Source organism: Rutidosis leptorrhynchoides, chromosome 4 (genome assembly GCF_046630445.1).
Source record: "Rutidosis leptorrhynchoides isolate AG116_Rl617_1_P2 chromosome 4, CSIRO_AGI_Rlap_v1, whole genome shotgun sequence".
Taxonomy (NCBI): Eukaryota; Viridiplantae; Streptophyta; class Magnoliopsida; order Asterales; family Asteraceae; genus Rutidosis; species Rutidosis leptorrhynchoides.
Genome location: NC_092336.1, coordinates 89,069,438 through 89,087,500, shown reverse-complemented (window position 1 = coordinate 89,087,500; position 18,063 = coordinate 89,069,438).

The window sequence follows — 18,063 nt, the reverse complement described above, 5'->3', positions numbered from 1 at the left end:
GAATTCACCAACCTTTTGGTTGACACTTTAAAGCATGTTTATTCTCAGGTACGAAAGAAATCTTCTGATGTGCATTTGCTCATTTTAGAGATATTACTTGGAGTCATTCATGACATATTTCAAAAGACGCTGCATTCGAGTCGTTGAGTTCATCAAGATTATTATTAAGTCAAATATAGTTGGATATATTATGAAATGGTATGCATGCCGTCAACTTTCGATGTAATGAAAGTTTATCTTTTAAAAATGAATGCAATGTTTGTAAAATGTATCATATAGAGGTCAAGTACCTCGCGATGTAACCAAATGTTATTGTATTCGTTCTTATGGATTAGGACGGGTCTTTACATGTGGTATCAGAGCGGTGGTCTTAGCGAACCAGGTCTTGCATTAGTGTGTCTAACGGATAGTTGATTAGATGCATTAGTGAGTCTGGACTTCGACCGTGTCTGCATGTCAGAAGTTTTGCTTATCATTTCGTGTCGAAAATTTCATGCTTATCATTCTTAGGGAATCACTTGCTTATCATTCTTAGTCTAGACACATCATACTGTAATGATTGCATGGATAGTGTATAGATAAAATTCATATCTTATCGTACCTGTTAAATTATATCTTAGCGTATCTGTTACTGTAAACCTTGCCTGACATATTCCGTAAATTCCTCCGTAACTTATGGGATTTTAGTATTATATATGCATATGTAAATCATGTATTGCAGGGTACTAATCTACATCCTATAATCTAATTCTTATCGAAAATCTTTCATCTGATTGTACGAGATGAATCCCTCAACCAGTTCGAATTCCTCGAATTCCGCAGCTATTTCGATATGGAGTTTCACCTAAGCTTCGAAAGCAGTGTTACCAGAATGAATCAACCAATCATCTATCCCCAATTCATCTGATGGGTTCGTAATCGAGTTAATCAATGAAGACGCGAAGAAGGCGATTTCTTCTACCAACCGAATTCACCTCTTGACGATGAACCTGAAGCACTTATCAGCGAACCAGTCCGAAACACCATATTTACCTTCATTTCCAGGATATCTCGCAATGATTATATGATATCCAAAATCCCCAACCTTATTCATCCGCTCGTTACGACCGACAATCATCCCGAATTAATAGAAGAAGTCAACAAACTTCGCGCTCGAGTAATCAATTTAGAAAATATGGTGCAAAAGTTACCAGCTTCAGCAACATCACCGGCACCAACAGTACCATCAGTAACAACACCAGTACCATCAACAATCCATGTCTCAACATCTCATTCTGTACCTCGAGCATAATCTTCGTTTTACACCTTGTTCTACATCGATTAATTTTCGTTCTACGAATCGTTCTATAACATTTATCTTCGTTTGACATGGCGATTATGTAATCTCTAATGTTTTAGAGATTATATATTCCTGTTCTAACGGTAAATCAAATGAGTTTAATATCATATTGACTCATTAAATCCATGATTACATCTGAAGAAAATATATATGTATATATATATATATTTTTCATAAAGACTGTAATTAAAAATTCTTTTGTACAAACTGTTAATGGTGAAAATATTTTAACGGGTAGGTAATACCCGAGGAATATTTAGATTTCACTTTAATAAGTTATACTGTACATTCTTCAAATCTGATTCAACAGTCATTTACTATCCTATTTACTATCACCGATATACGTATCCGTTCACCAAAGAATAACTATTTTCATTCAAATTCAATTTCATATTTGGATTTTGACCTATCAGAATCCAACAAGTGACATAATGAAGAAATAATGGACACAATAAAAATTGATTAGAAACAGACTAATTAACAATATGAAATTTTGTTAAGAAACCAAACTAACAAGATCCTAGCTAACTGTTCCTAGATAACTGTTAATTCCTTATTACATTTTATCTTATCGAAATTTATTTATCGCAATTTAATTATCACAATTTATTTATTGCAGTTTATTTATCGCAATTTATATTCTCGCAATTTTATTTATCGTCGTTTAATTTTTGTTATTTATTTTACGCACTTTAAATATCGGGACATGTATACAAGGTTTTGACATATCATATCGACGCATCTATATATATTATTTGAAATCACCATAGACACTCTATATGCTGTAATGCTAGAGTTCGCTATACAGGGTTGAGGTTGATTCTCAAATAATATATATACTTTGAGTTGTGATCGAGTCTGAGACATGTACACGGGTCACGATATTTATTAATTAATTCGAATATTATATATTAAACTATATATGAAATATTGGACTGTCAACTGTGGACTATCAACTGTGGACTGCCGACATTGGACAATTGAAATGAATTAAAATATTGATTATAACATATGAAACTAAATAATTCTTCAAGTCTGCCACTTGATTTCATCTTAAACCTCATTTGTATCTTGACGATTCCAATATGCGTTCAAACATTTCATAATTCTTGAAAACACTTCAATCAAGAGGATGAACCAACCGCACTTCATCTACGGAAGAAAAGATTGATGCATATAGTTATGCACCTGAAAACTCTCAGAACCTGAGTAAACGTTTAATACCTATCTGTGCTAGCTCCTTTGGCTTTGTTATTACTGAAAATAGCTTTACAATCCCTTTCCAGAATTAGCCAATTTTGTCACAGCTCCAGCAAGTCAACTTCGACTTTTCGTTCGAGATAACCTTATTATAACCTTGATATATATGCGTGCACTTTTATAGTTACCGGGGAATCTTTTATATTCCATCATATTACCATCAGCATTTAATCATCTAAAAACATAATTCTCCTGAAACCACCTCGGATTGATAACCGATGATTCATATATCGTAGCATTAAATGTAGAGGAAACAGAAAAATTGTAGACGGTCTAAACGGCCAAAAGTTTGATGATAAAGAAGGGAGTGTTAGGAACGCTCGATAGAAAATTTGGTACTGAAAAAAAAACAGATTGAGCAAACCATGAAAGAGACCAAGGCCAAATACAAGGACTATACCATATATTCAAAGAAACCAGGTAATTCTGGATCCGATGAAACCATCAACGAATATCTTGATCTGTACTCATGTTAAAAATCTTGCGGAAAATCTTTCTTCATCAACCATCGAACTTAGAAATTCCAAAATATCATCATAAATATCCTCCATATTTCTGAAGATATTTTCAAAACTATTCTTATCTGAAATCATTAATCTCTTCGTGCTATCAGTGTTACATCATATAGAAACTGTTAGTTTCTATATTCTGTAAACTTTTGAGCTTAAAATATGAATGTTATTGAAGTAGTGTTGGGAACTGATGCATGAGTTAGTATAATATAATGACACTTGATCAACGTGATTATATTACAGTAAGTCATGCTGAGTTTCTAATGAGACATGATGATTCACAGATCATAACGTCATCATGTGCCATGTTACATAACTCTTTCATTCTGCTTAACTTCTAAATATATCAATAAAGTATATTCTTGGTAGTTCTATTCTCAGTGTTTCAGGTAATTTGACAAATCAAATCGTACGATTACGTTCTTTCTTGTTTAGAACATTAAGTTCATTCGAAACTCCAAACCTACGAATTCTGGACCTTTACTTGCGGAAAAAAATAAAAGCATAGAGCTTCGAAATATAAGGGAGAATATAAAGCCCAATAACAACACGAAGGTTACAAACCGTGGATATTAATACGAATAGTAACATAAAGACACAATAGAATTAAGAATAGTATCACCCCAAGGTAATAGTAGAAGTAAACAGATTTTCGGGTGGAAGATTGAAAAGAAGGATGACAGAAATGATAATTAGAAAAATATCAAGGATTAGAACTGGATTAAGCATTTTCACAATCTTTTGGTGTATGAATTAAGGAAGAAAGTGTAGGAATGGTGAAAGAAATGGAACGGAAAAAGTTTAATTTATAATGGAAATATCAGACAGAGTAATCGAGGTAGACCACCGTATTTAATTATAGAGATCTTAATTTCCTTATTCGCCGAAGAATCAAATATTTTAGATTTTGAATATTCTCTTTACATCCCTTGAATTCCGGAATTCAATCGTGACTACGTCAAAAGTTAAAACGAAACTTTTCACTCTTTTGTAATAGCTTCACTCGTACGCTTCGAGTAATCGAATTGTATTATCCATATTACTCAATGATGTTAAAACTCTATTTATCAACCCATATTGTCATGAAAACATTTTTATTGTTAACCATGACGACCTCATTCAAATTTCGGGACGAAATTTCTTTAACGGGTAGGTACTGTGAGGACCCGAAGATTTCCGACCAAATTTAAACTTAATTCTTATTTAATTTTGATATGATAAGCAATGTCTGTTAAACCGATTCTCAAAGTTTTGAACTGTTTATATGGATTCAATTAACTTCGACCCTTACCAACGATTCACGAACCACTATTTGTAAATAGATACATATATATATTTTTCTTTTATACAATTCTTTTACATGGTGTCTTGTTAAGTCATCACATGAAGATTGAAAGTAATTGACGTGTTTTTGTTTTGGTCTTGGGTCCATCATGGACAAATCAAAGAAGAATTTTCACATGGGTTAATAATTGAGCTTAAGAAATCAACGTTATATTAAAATGCATTATATATATATATATATATATATATATATATATATATATATATATATATATATATATATATATATATATATATATATCGTTGTCCTCATTCAATCTCGTGTTACCAACTTAACTTTACCCATTTGAGAAGGACTATCATGATGTGAACTTAATCGTTACTTTCTTTCAAATAAATTGGTATTTCCTCTTTCAGTAATACCCTATATATATCGCCACATCACACATGCATCCATGTCATCCCACCACTTCTATTTGTATTAATCTTTTGTTTCGCTAGACACCCACCACAATCATTTTGCCAATTGATTTTTATTTTGTTTCTTTTCGAATTAACTAACAAATGGGCACGGGTCTTGAAAACAAAATAGGCCAGGCTGTTAATTTTGTCTACACGTTTTTATTGACTATACTATATTAATCATTGTTGTTATTATTATTGTATTATATATAAATGCAGATTCATGCATCAGTTAAAATTTAGTGAACTTCATCAACCCACTTGTTTCATTATTGTTGTCATAAACCCCACACAAACCAACTCTTTACCCCACCTTTTGGTTTATCTCACGAAATCAGAAACAATTACATATACATACTATTACATTTTACATGCATATATATGATCACATATCTCATCATCAACATCTTAAGTTTTGACCATTAAAACACACACCAATTTATATCTTTCTTTGCTTATCATCGAAACCCAATACCATCATCATTATCTTCATCGACCACCACCACATGTGTTTTCTATCTTTACGTTTCTGTTTTTGATTACCAACCGAAGAACTAAAATCAACACCATGGAACACTCTAAACCACCTCCACCTAGCTGCAAATCTTTAAAGTTGCACACCTCCACAAACCACCATCTTTGTTACTATGATTGTTGATACTTTCGGTTGCTATTATTCAACTAGGACCAAGACCACCGAACCAACACACATCACCATGATCATCCTTTTATATTTCATGTTTTTAATCCGTCTCCAAGAACCCGCTTATATATTTTTTTCTACAACTTCTTCTTGTTTGATTGTAACCCACAACATAAAACCACCACTTTCGACTACCAACTACTCATATTCTATTTCTACAACTAGTTTCGTGTACGGTTTAAACAATAACCCAAAACCCATCCCAAAACATCACTAATATAACACTTAAAAGCATTCGATTATTGCTGCACTTGTTCCTGCCTTCTGTCGCGACTCCAACCCACACCTCAGCCACTTTCTTTTCCTCTCTATTCTTATTCGAAAACCTCACCACAAACACCCTTAGCTGCTACACCATCCTTCTGTTTTAATTCTTCTTTTCCTTCTCGTCAAATTTTTGTTACTATTGCTGGTATATCACGGGTATTGTAACAAAAACTAAAACCATGCATATATACGATAATGATAAACCATGCTGCTGTATTTTTTTTATATTTGGGTCGGTTTCAGCAAAAATAAAGTTGATGATAGAGATAAAGGTGATGCAAAAGTTATGATGGGTGATGATTTGCATCACTTGGTATATTATATGTTGTGGTACCCCTTTGACAGACGTTTGCAAACAAGCAAACCCCACCTCCCACTATAAAACCTTGTTCCATTTAAAATTAAATATGTTAAGTGATGAAGAATTCGGGAGTGAATTCGTGATATATTATTTATATTCATTCGGCTGTTGTCGTGTCTCATGTAAGAAATCAAACAGCCACATTATTCTATTTGAGCTTCTGTTTTTTTTTTCTTTCCTTAACGGACCATAAGTTAAACGGGTTGTTGAACTGTTAGTTGGACCGAGTTCCTGTTTGTTAATGGGCCAAGATCAGGCTGTGGATTGCAGATTGGACTAAAAATATTAACGAAGGAGTAATACTAGGATACATACGCGTATTATTGATCCTATTTATGATGAGGTTAACGAAAGAACGAAGAATAGAAAGATTATAATTTATAATTATGATTCATGATTTATGGTTATGAATCATGATTATGATTATGAATTATAATTTATGTTATGATTATGATGAAGATTAGGTTAGTGATTAGATTAAGAATTTTGATTATGCTAACGTAAAAACAATGGTGATGAAGGTTACACGTTATAAGCTTGACGGCGATGAATATATGATGATGCATGATGACTATAGATGATAATCGTGATGATATTAAAAAGATGATGATGGTGATTCTCGAATAAAATGAGGATGATGATTATGTTATGATGATAAAGAACGATGATGATGTAGAAGAAGAAGAGAACAGGAAGGGTTATATATATTTAAAGTAAGAATTAAAACAGAAATACGTGATGGATTAGATGGTTAGGGAGGTTTGTGTGTGACTGAGAGGTCATGGGTTCGAGTTTGGGCTGCGACATTATTTTTTTGAAACCATTTCCTTAAGGTAGTATACTTATTATTATTATTATTATTATTATTATTATTATTATTATTATTATTATTATTATTATTATTATTATTATTATTATTATTATTATTATTATTATTACTATTATTATTATTATTATTATTATTATTATTATAAATATTATTATTATTATTATTATTATTATTATTATTATGTTAACATTTATATTAATAATATGATTAATATCATTGCCATTTTTAGTAATAAGTAACATCATTAAGTATTATTAGTATTGTTAAAATTGATATAAGTATTATTATGATTAAGGATTATTATTATCACCATTATTATGAAAATAACACAAACTATTGTTATTATCATTAATATTAGTATTAGTATCATTATATAATTATTAGTATTATTATTATTATTAACATAAATGCCATTATTATTATTATTATCATTATCATTTTATTAATAGTATTATCATTATTAATAAACTTATTATTATTGTTGTTATTATCAAAAGAATCAGTTTAAACAAAAACTATCAATTTAATAGATAAATATTTTGTATATAAAAATATACTTATTACATATACTATAATCATATTAGTATTTCATATAACTATATATCAAACCTATTAACATTTTTTTTTAAATACTTACATATAACAAACTAATGATTTTTTTTTAAATATAATACTAATCATTTTAAATATATTTACAAAATAAATATATATATCAAATAAATTAAGATATAATATAAGTATATGTTTTTAATGGAATCTGATATAAATTCTATATAACTACGAATATATATATATATATATATATATATATATATATATATATATATATATATATATATATATATATATATATATATATATATATATATATATATATATATATATAATGAAATTATGTGATTTTCATTATATGTTTTAATAGATATACAAATGATATAGGTTCATGAATCCGAGGTCAACCCTACTTTTGTTCAATGTCGTCATATGTATTTTTACTACAAAATATAGTATGGTGAGTTTCATTTTCCTTTTTACCCTTTATATTTTTGGGCTGAGAATACATGCGCAATTTTTATAAATGTTTTACGAAATAGACACAAGTAATCGAAACTACATTATATGGTTGAATGATCGAAGCCGAATATGCCCCTTTTTGCTTGGTAACCTAAGAATTAGGGAACACAACTAATTTTGAGAATTAGTGCACGCCTAATTGACGCGAATCCTAAAGATAGATCTATTGGGCCTAACGAACCCCATCCGTTGGAGCGGATGCTTTAGTACTTCGATGTTGTTTTATCATGTCCGAAGGATTTCCTGGAATGATAGGGGATATTCTTTATGCATCTCGTTAATGTCGGTTACCATGTGTTCAATCCATATGAATGATTTTTGTCTCTATGCATGGGACGTATATTTATGAGAACTGGAAATGAATTTCTTGTGGTCTATTAAAATGATGCAAAAGAATGATTATGATAAACTAATGAACTCACCAACCTTTTGGTTGACACTTTAAAGCTTGTTTATTCCCAGGTACGAAAGAAATCTTCCGCTGTGCATTTGCTCATTTTAGAGATATTACTTGGAGTCATTCATGACATATTTCAAAAGACGTTGCATTCGAGTCGTTGAGTTCATCAAGATTATTATTAAGTCAAATATAGTTGGATATATTATGAATTGGTATGCATGCCATCAACTTTCGATGTAATGAAAGTTTGTCTTTTAAAAACGAATGCAATGTTTGTAAAATGTATCATATAGAGGTCAAGTACCTCGCGATGTAATCAAATGTTATTGTATTCGTTCTTATGGATTAGGACGGATCTTTACATAATATTCAATGACGTTTATGTTTATTTTATTTACATAATAATAATAATAATAATAATAATAATAATAATAATAATAATAATAATAATAATAATAATAATAATAATAATAATAATAATAATAATAATAATAATAATAATAATAATAATAATAATAATAATAATAATATAATAATAATAATATAATAATAATAATAATAATAATAATAATAATAATAATAATAATAATAATAATAATAATAATCTCTTTATCGCTTTATATTATAATAACAAAACCAATAATAGATCATTTAAATTTAAAGCCACTAATCCTAGCCTTCCATTATAATTAACATCCATAATCTACACCATCCAAATTTTCTAATCAACATTATGACCTCAAAATCACCTTCATAGTTATTTGTTGTCTAAAATACCCTTCTTATTAAAATTGGCCGGAATAATATTTAAAAAATTAGGGTCGTAGCCGGAATAATACTTAAAGAATTGGGGTCGTACATGTATTAACCTATTTCCTTACCATTTGAAAGCACACACAAATTAAAACCCCTCTTTCATATCATTCGGAAAAAAAGACGATCGGCATGCAAATTGGGGGTTGTGGAGAATTGTTTTCATATTCATACGCTTTGATTTTGTTTAAACAATTGGAGATTCCGATTTCATTGTATCAAAACATTTTAAAATAACCCTAATTTTAAATCATAGATTAAAATGTACAAATTGGGAGTTGTGTAAAATTGTTTTAATCTTCATACGCTTTGATTTTGTTTAAACAAGTGGAGATTCTGATTTCATTGTATCAAAACATTTCAAAATAGCCCTAATTTAAACTCATCGATTCAAATGCATCATTATATTATCTCAACATACGGTTCATCAATCAACAGACGGTTAATCGATTCCATTTTCAGGTACTGTTATCTTCATCTATAGATTATCTTTAACATTTTAGATCTCGGTTATATGATTAAATTGTACAATTAATCATGATTTTTATCATCACGAATACAGTCATGTAACCTTTGTATTATTTCATTACATTGCTTATGATCAATAAACAGTATGAAATCAGTTTGTAGTTACGAATTTATTCATTTTAGTTTTGGTTATTTGATTAAACTTCTTATCTTGAATTAAATTGTTTATTATGTTATTTTGACATTGCAAGTCATATTATGATTAAAAAAATTAAGTTTTATTATTACAGCAAGTGTTTTTTGTAGCAGATTCTCATATGCTCTAACATGTTTCACTTGGTTAAAGGCTTGAATCATGAAAACAATGGAAGCTAATTTCGATTTGGGTCCTATTGCAAAAGCTTAATTTACAGAAAATTATATACTCTTTCATCTCTCAAGGGGTCTGAGAAATCTATATAAGATCATTATAAGGTAAGTCTAATAATGCATCAATAAGGATGCTCGGATTTTTGGTGATATCAGTACATCTCTACCAAGTGTTTAATGTCATTCGTAGTAGTTTTGTCTCTGAAATGCTCTATATATACCATACATATGTTTTTTATGTCGACAAAGCACGAACTTGATTTAGCAGGTTTGAATGGCTACGTTCACGATCATCGTGTAAGTGGGATCCGATAACATTACCCGGATTAGGGTTTAGAAAAAGTTGAAGTAACTATCGTCTCTCAACCGTCATTTCACAAATGATTTTGATCAAGTGTATTATTTACCCATTAACGTGATCTATGTTTACCCATTAAAGATGCTACAAATGTGTTCAATCTTTTGCACGCAATCAATTTTGTTTTAGAATTCTATACGTATGGGATTTTGAGTTCAAAATAAATTTATATCATTTACAATGAAAACCCATTACATTGACTGGTTTGTTAGTATTTTGTACAATCACATTGTGTTCTGTACTATGTTGAATCAACATTAGTCATTATAATTTTAATTAAACAATGTAATATGGTATTGTGAGCATCAGAGTTAACAATGTGATTGAAGTTCACATGTAGTTTTCTCATGTTATGAAAATCCAAGGGGTTGAATTTAGGTAAGTTATAATATACGGTTGTTTGTGTGATGACTTTTAATTTTAATCATTGTAATTGAGGCTAAAGGTATGAACACTGATTTAGAAATCAACTAAAGAAATGGTTTTAAATTGGATATTTTGAAATCAAAAAAATATGGAGGTAATACTAGCTGTGATTGGAGCATATCAGTGGAGCTGTGATGAAGATGAAAATTTTACAATTAATTTGACTTCTTGCATTAAAAACCAAGATTCTATATTATTCAGCTGATTTGTCCCATTTGAAGGTAGAAGTTCATGCTGACTCAAGAAGTTGATAAGGATTGTGTTATTCAACTGAAGAACTAATCAGGTAAGATCAATATTCTTTTCTTTGTAAGTTAATCCATTTGATAACACATTTGAGTATACCTGTTGATTAGTGATCAAAATATGGCGGGTCAGCTAAGTAATATTCACCTTTTTATGTACATTAATGAAAGGACCCGTTCATATACATTATAAATGATTCACAATAGTTGATTACATCGCGAGGTATTTGACCTCTATATGATACATTTTACAAACATTGCATTTGTTTTTAAAAGACAAACTTTCTTTACATCGAAAATTGACAGGCATGTATACCATTTCATAATATCCACTATTCAACTATAAATTGACTTAATAATAATAATCTTTAATGAACTCAATGACTTGAATGCAACGTTCTTCGAAATATGCCATGAAAGACTCCAATTAATATCTTTAAAATAAGCAAATGCACAGCGGAAGATTTCTTTAATACCTGAGAATAAACATGCTTTAAAGTGTCAACCAAAAGGTTGGTGAGTTCATTAGTTTATCATAATCATTCATTTTCATCATTTTAATAGACCACAAGAATTTCATTTCCAGTTCTCATAAATATACGTCCCATGCATAGAGACAATAATCATTCATATGGATTGAACACCTGGTAACCGACATTCACAATATGCATATAAGAATATCCCCATCATTCCGGGATCCTCCTTCGGACATGATATAAATTTCGAAGTACTAAAGCATCCGGTACTTTGGATGGGGCTTGTTGGGCCCAATAGATCTATCTTTAGGATTCGCGTCAATTAGGGTGTCTGTTCCCTAATTCTTAGATTACCAGACTTAATAAAAAAAAGGGGCATATTCGATTTCAATAATTCAACCATATAATGTAATTTCGATTACTTGTGTCTATTTCGTAAAACATTTATAAAAATTGCGCATGTATTCTCAGCCCAAAAATATAAAGGGTAAAAAGGCAAATGAAACTCACCATACTGTATTTCGTAGTGAAAATACATATAACGTCATTGAACTAGTGCAAGGTTGGCCTCGAATTCACGAACCTAAATTAATTATATATAATTATATGTTGGTCAATATTTGTCTAACAATTAGGTCAGGTCATAGTGTACCACAATCCTAATGCTCGAGACTAATATGCAAAAGTCAACAAAAGTCAATTTGACTCAAAATGATTTCCAAAATTTATACATGATTATAATATATTTTAAATATCGTCGTTTTATATTTTTAAATATTTTTAAAAGATTTATTAGAGTAAATAATATAATTCATTTATTAATAAATAAAATTTTATATTAAAATTTATATAATAAAATATACTTTTATATATATTAAGTAATAAAATTTATAGGGTTCATTTAATATCATAAAGATAATATGATAGGTATTATTAAAGTAATTTATTACACGTAGTAAAATATGTTTGTATTACATATTTATTTGATAAAATAATATCTATAATGTTAGTAAGTAAAAGTTGTATTATTTTGTAATAATAATTATTATTATAAAAATATCAATATTTATAATTACTAAGGTGATATTATGATAAAACGATAATTCTAATTATGATAACTTTAATATTTACGATAATTTTTAATATTATCTTTAAAATAATAATTCTATTTAAAATGATAATAAAAATGATATTTTATAGTAACAATGACATTTCTATTAAAATGATAATTTTTGTTAAAATGATAATTTTTGTTAAAATGATAGTTTTGATACTAACGATACTTTTAATAATAATAGTAATGATAAAAATAATAAGAATGATAATTTTATCTAAATCAATATCTTATAATATTTTAATTTCATCATGATACTCTTACTCATTATTTCCTAATCGTTTCGTTTAATAGCTTTTAATCGTCTTTTATATCGTGCTCATAATAATGATAATAATAGTAATCAAAATAATTAGGTGTTACTAATATTAGTTTTAATTACAATAATACTAATAATGATAATTACTATGACATTATTAACGATAATGATAATATAATAATAATAATAATAATAACAATAACCATTTTTAAATAATGATATATATATTAATAATGATAATAATAGTAATGATAATAATAATAATAATAATAATAATAATAATAATAATAATAATAATAATAATAATAATAATAATTAGATAATAATAATAATAATTAGATAATAATAATAATAATAATACTAATTATAACTTTAATGATAATAACGATAGTAATAATAATAAATAAAAAACAATTTTTAATGATAAATCCTTTTATTGATAAAGATAATAATAATAATAATAATAATAATAATAAGATAAAACTAGAACGACGATAATAACGACGATAATAATAATCATTTTTAATAATAATACAAAAATTCGATGGACTATAACTTCAAATCCGTTCATCGAAATCATTCGATATCTAAATAAAAAGTTCTTAATTTTTCGCTAGCTTTCCAACGACATGCATATCTTATACCTTATCTCAGTCGCATATATAACTAATTCAGGATTCAACATAATCCAACTAAAGGCAATATCAAAAGTACAAACATGCATAATCCTATATACTCGAGCACTAGTCAGGGATACACTATTAGTATGTAAAAGTTAAATTATGAGTACTCACGTATCAATATTGAGATTCAATATTGCAGGAAAGGTACGTAGACGCAACGGAGATGATAAACACTATATTGACCTCATGAGCATACCCATGAACCATACCCAATCACCTCCATAGCTATAACCCATAATTTCCTTAATCCAATCCCACTCGAAAAACAATTTCGAAATCACCCGGACCGCACTCCGCCGTAATATTTTATGTATACTAATAATATCTTGAAATAATACGGAGTAAATATATATATGTAAATCGATTGAGAGAGTTTAGAGAAAAATATTTTCAAGTTTCTATGAAATAATGAAACCTATTGAATTCTATTTATAATAGATTTTTGAATTATTAAAGTGAATTATTAAAGTATGAATTATTAAAGTGAATTATTAAAGTATGAATTATTAAAGTGAATTATCAAAGTATGAATTATTAAAGTGAATTATTAAAGTATGAATTATTAAAGTGAATTATTAAAGTATGAATTATTAAAGTGAATTATTAAAGTCAATGTAAAGTAAAAAATAAAGTAAAGGTAAAGTTTAAGTATAGTAAAAGTATAAAACTATGTACGTATAATACGCGTATAAATATATATAATATTAATTTAAATCGTTATATATATTTAATAAAATAAAATATAAATATCGTTATCTTTATCATACTGGTTAAGTAATGAGTTGTCAAAAGTGGTTCTAGATATTTATAAAAGTTATATACGTTTTAATAATAAAGTTCTTTTTAAACTGAAAACATTTTTGTACGTTTGAAACTAAATCAAATAAATATAATAATTTTGTTTTCCAAAACCAAATATATTTTTAAGAATCATTTTGTTTAAAGGTTAAAATAATGGAAATCGTTATATCATAAAACGTTTTAGAAAAGTAGAATCATATATATTCATAATAGGTTTCAAGTTTTTAAATTACAGTCTGTTGGTGAAGCATGGGATAAAGTTCAAAGGTTAAATAAACGTATGAAATCATCTTAATGAAAAATGTCGAGTTACTTACTTGTCGATATCCAACATCTAAGTTAGTTACACTTCACGTTCTTACTTATAAATCACTTTACCATTTTCCAAATGTTGTAAAAAAGAATAGATTTCTTAAATCACAGTGGACCTCATAACATAGAACCGTAATCATATCACAATGTATCTGATAAATTAATCATTTGATATTATCTTCTAATTCCATCGATAAACATATTGAAACAAATACGTTCATGTAAAGTATTATATGTTTAATACTTTATTAATATTCTCAAGTTATAATATATATACATATTTATTTATATATAACGGTTCGTGAATTGTTGGAATTTGGTCGAGGTTATAATGAATGCATGAACACAATTTAAAATTCTTGAGATTTAACTTAACAAACTTTGCTTATCGTGTTGGAATAATATAAAGATAAAGTTTAAATTTGGTTGGAAATTTCCGGGTTGTCACAGTACCTACCCGTTAAAGAAATTTCGTCCCGAAATTTGAGTGGAAAGGTCGTGAATGATAATAAGTATGTTTTCATGATGCATACAGGCTGAAAATTAGAGTTTTATCATCAGCGAATAATTTGGATAAACAATCCATTTATATGAAGAGTACGAATGAAGCTAACATAGAAGAGTGAAATGAGTAAGTGTAGATTCATCTTATCATTTGACGTAGATATGATTGATTTCCAGATTTCAATGGATTTGAAGAAAATCTTTGTAATAAGATTTGATTCTCCGGTAACAAAGGGAATTAGGATCCGCTTTAAATGCGATCGTCCATTTTAATTGTTCTGTCAGAAATTTTCTTATAAATTCACCTCCTTCGTTTTCTTACAACTCACACCTTCTGTTGATGCATTTTATGCAAGTCCCTATACATCTACCCACGTCCATTGCAGGTAGAACAGTTTACAGGCCACCATGATTGTTCGTTATTATCCTATCCATGTTTGTATGTGGTTACAGGAACTGCAGGAACGGGATTTGGATGTTTGACTATGTTAGACTTAGTCAGACGTCCGAGTGAAGCCTCACTCGTATGGCTGACAGGCTCATACGCACGGTTGATGTTGAGCTAAGTCACAATTACAACCTAAATGAGAAGACACGAGTGAGTGATCACCCGTACGGCTGATGAAGCCAACTCATATGTGTGATGGATGAATCGTTCGGGTGAGTCAATAGCAGGGTTATATAAAGTCTTATGTTCTTCATTTTAGGTTAAGCCTCTCATTTGTTACACACACTCAGATCTGGTGAGCTCCTCCGATTCTCTCTCAACCCAAATCACCCAGGTGGTGAATAATAGCTCTAAGTGTTGATCTAATCACAATTGATTTAGTTGTGGTATGACTAAATTAATCCCAAAAAGCTTAACCTATTCACTAGAGAGTTTGATTCACTTATTCCGTCATTGTGTGAGTTAAATCTGTTGATTTCTAAGTTCCTAGTCATGTTTCATCACATTCTATTCTTTCCCCCTCAACTCATATTTTAAAGTATTCATCAATATGCTCCATCCAGTTCTGATTCTCGATATACTTCTAACTTTCATATCGGTCATTCTTCTTTTTCATTTACCGCCGGAAGAATCTATTTACTTCTACTATACTCTTGGGTTTATAGTGTTTCTAGTTCTCCCGTGTCTTTATATTGCTATATGCATCGATATATATGGTTTATAACTTTTGGTTTGTCGTTGGGCTTTATATCTTCCCTTATATTTCAAAGTCTCTGTTTCTATCTTCTATAATCATTGTCATCCACAGTTAATGCTCTCTTTTATTTGCTGCAATTTATACCCCAATTTCTATTTCGGAGTTTTGTCCTTTCGTTTCTTCTTCTTGCGATTAAGCACCGCTTGTAATGGTCCAGAATTTGCAGATGTGAATTTTGGAATGAACATTGTTAATGTTCTAGGAAGAAAATTGTAATGGCACGATCTTGACTTGTCAAATTACCAGAATACCTCAGAAAAAGCCGAATCATCAAGAAATATTTTCTTGATATTTTAGAGGTTAAATAGAATACAAGAGTCGTATAACATGGCAAATGATGATGTTATGATCTGTGAATCATCACGTTCCATTTAGAAACTCAACATGAATTACTGTAATATAATCACGTTGATCAAGTGTCATTATATTATACTAACTCTTGCTTCAGTTTCCAACACTACTTCAAAAATATTCATATTTTAAACTCAAAGGTTTACAGAGTATAGGAACTAAACAGTTTCCTTTTTAATGTAATACAGATAGCGCAAAGAGATAAATGATTCCAGATAAGAATAGTTATGGAAATATCTTCAGAAATATGGAGGATATTTATAATGAAAGATACGATGATATCTTAGAATTTCTAATATCAGAGGATGATGAAGTATGTTGTCTGTAAGGGTTTAGTGTCAGGAGCAAGGTATTCGTTAATGACTTCAACAGACACTGAATCATTTGGATTCTTTGAAGGCAAGTTCAGTCTTTGTGATTTGTCCACAGCCTCCTTCATACTTTGCTCAATCTGTTTTCCAGTTCCAAAACTTCTCTATTTCTGAGCTTTGCTAATACACTAATCTTTATCATCAAACTTTTTACTGCTAAGGTCATTTACAGTTTTTGTTACTTCATCAGCATTTTGAGAACTAGTTCGCGGTTCAGAGTGTTTTTCAGAAACTTCACATTCGAAGTATGTAAGCCTTGGAAATAGACGTTATGTATAACTGTTGGCGTCAACATGCTGTGAGATTTCAAAATACGGATTTCTAATTCCCAATGATTCATATGGCAATTCTCGTTACAAGAGGCAGATGAGTAAATGATGAGGTTTCGATAAATATAATGATTCTTCGGAATGCCCAAGATCAGTGAAGTTGTTGGTAAGTTTATTGCTAATGTGGTGGAATATGAAAGGTTCTCCGGTAACAAAAGGGTAATCACATATATCAAAATTATGATAAGGCTACTCCGAATGAAAAAATCGAAGTTGTCCTGCTGGAGCTGTGATATAATTTGCTACTTTGCAAAGGAATTGCAAGGTTATTTTTGCTAATAAATGCCAAAAGATCTGACACAGATATGAGTTGAATTATGATTTTGGTTTCGAGAGCTTTTTAAGTACATAACTGTGGGTAATATGTGGTTAGATCATCATCTCGATTGCTCATTATTTGAAGTGTTTTCAGAGATTTTCGAAGGGTTTGAACACAGATTGTAATCGTTTGTATACATTTGATGTTCTAACACACTTTTGAAGTCAAA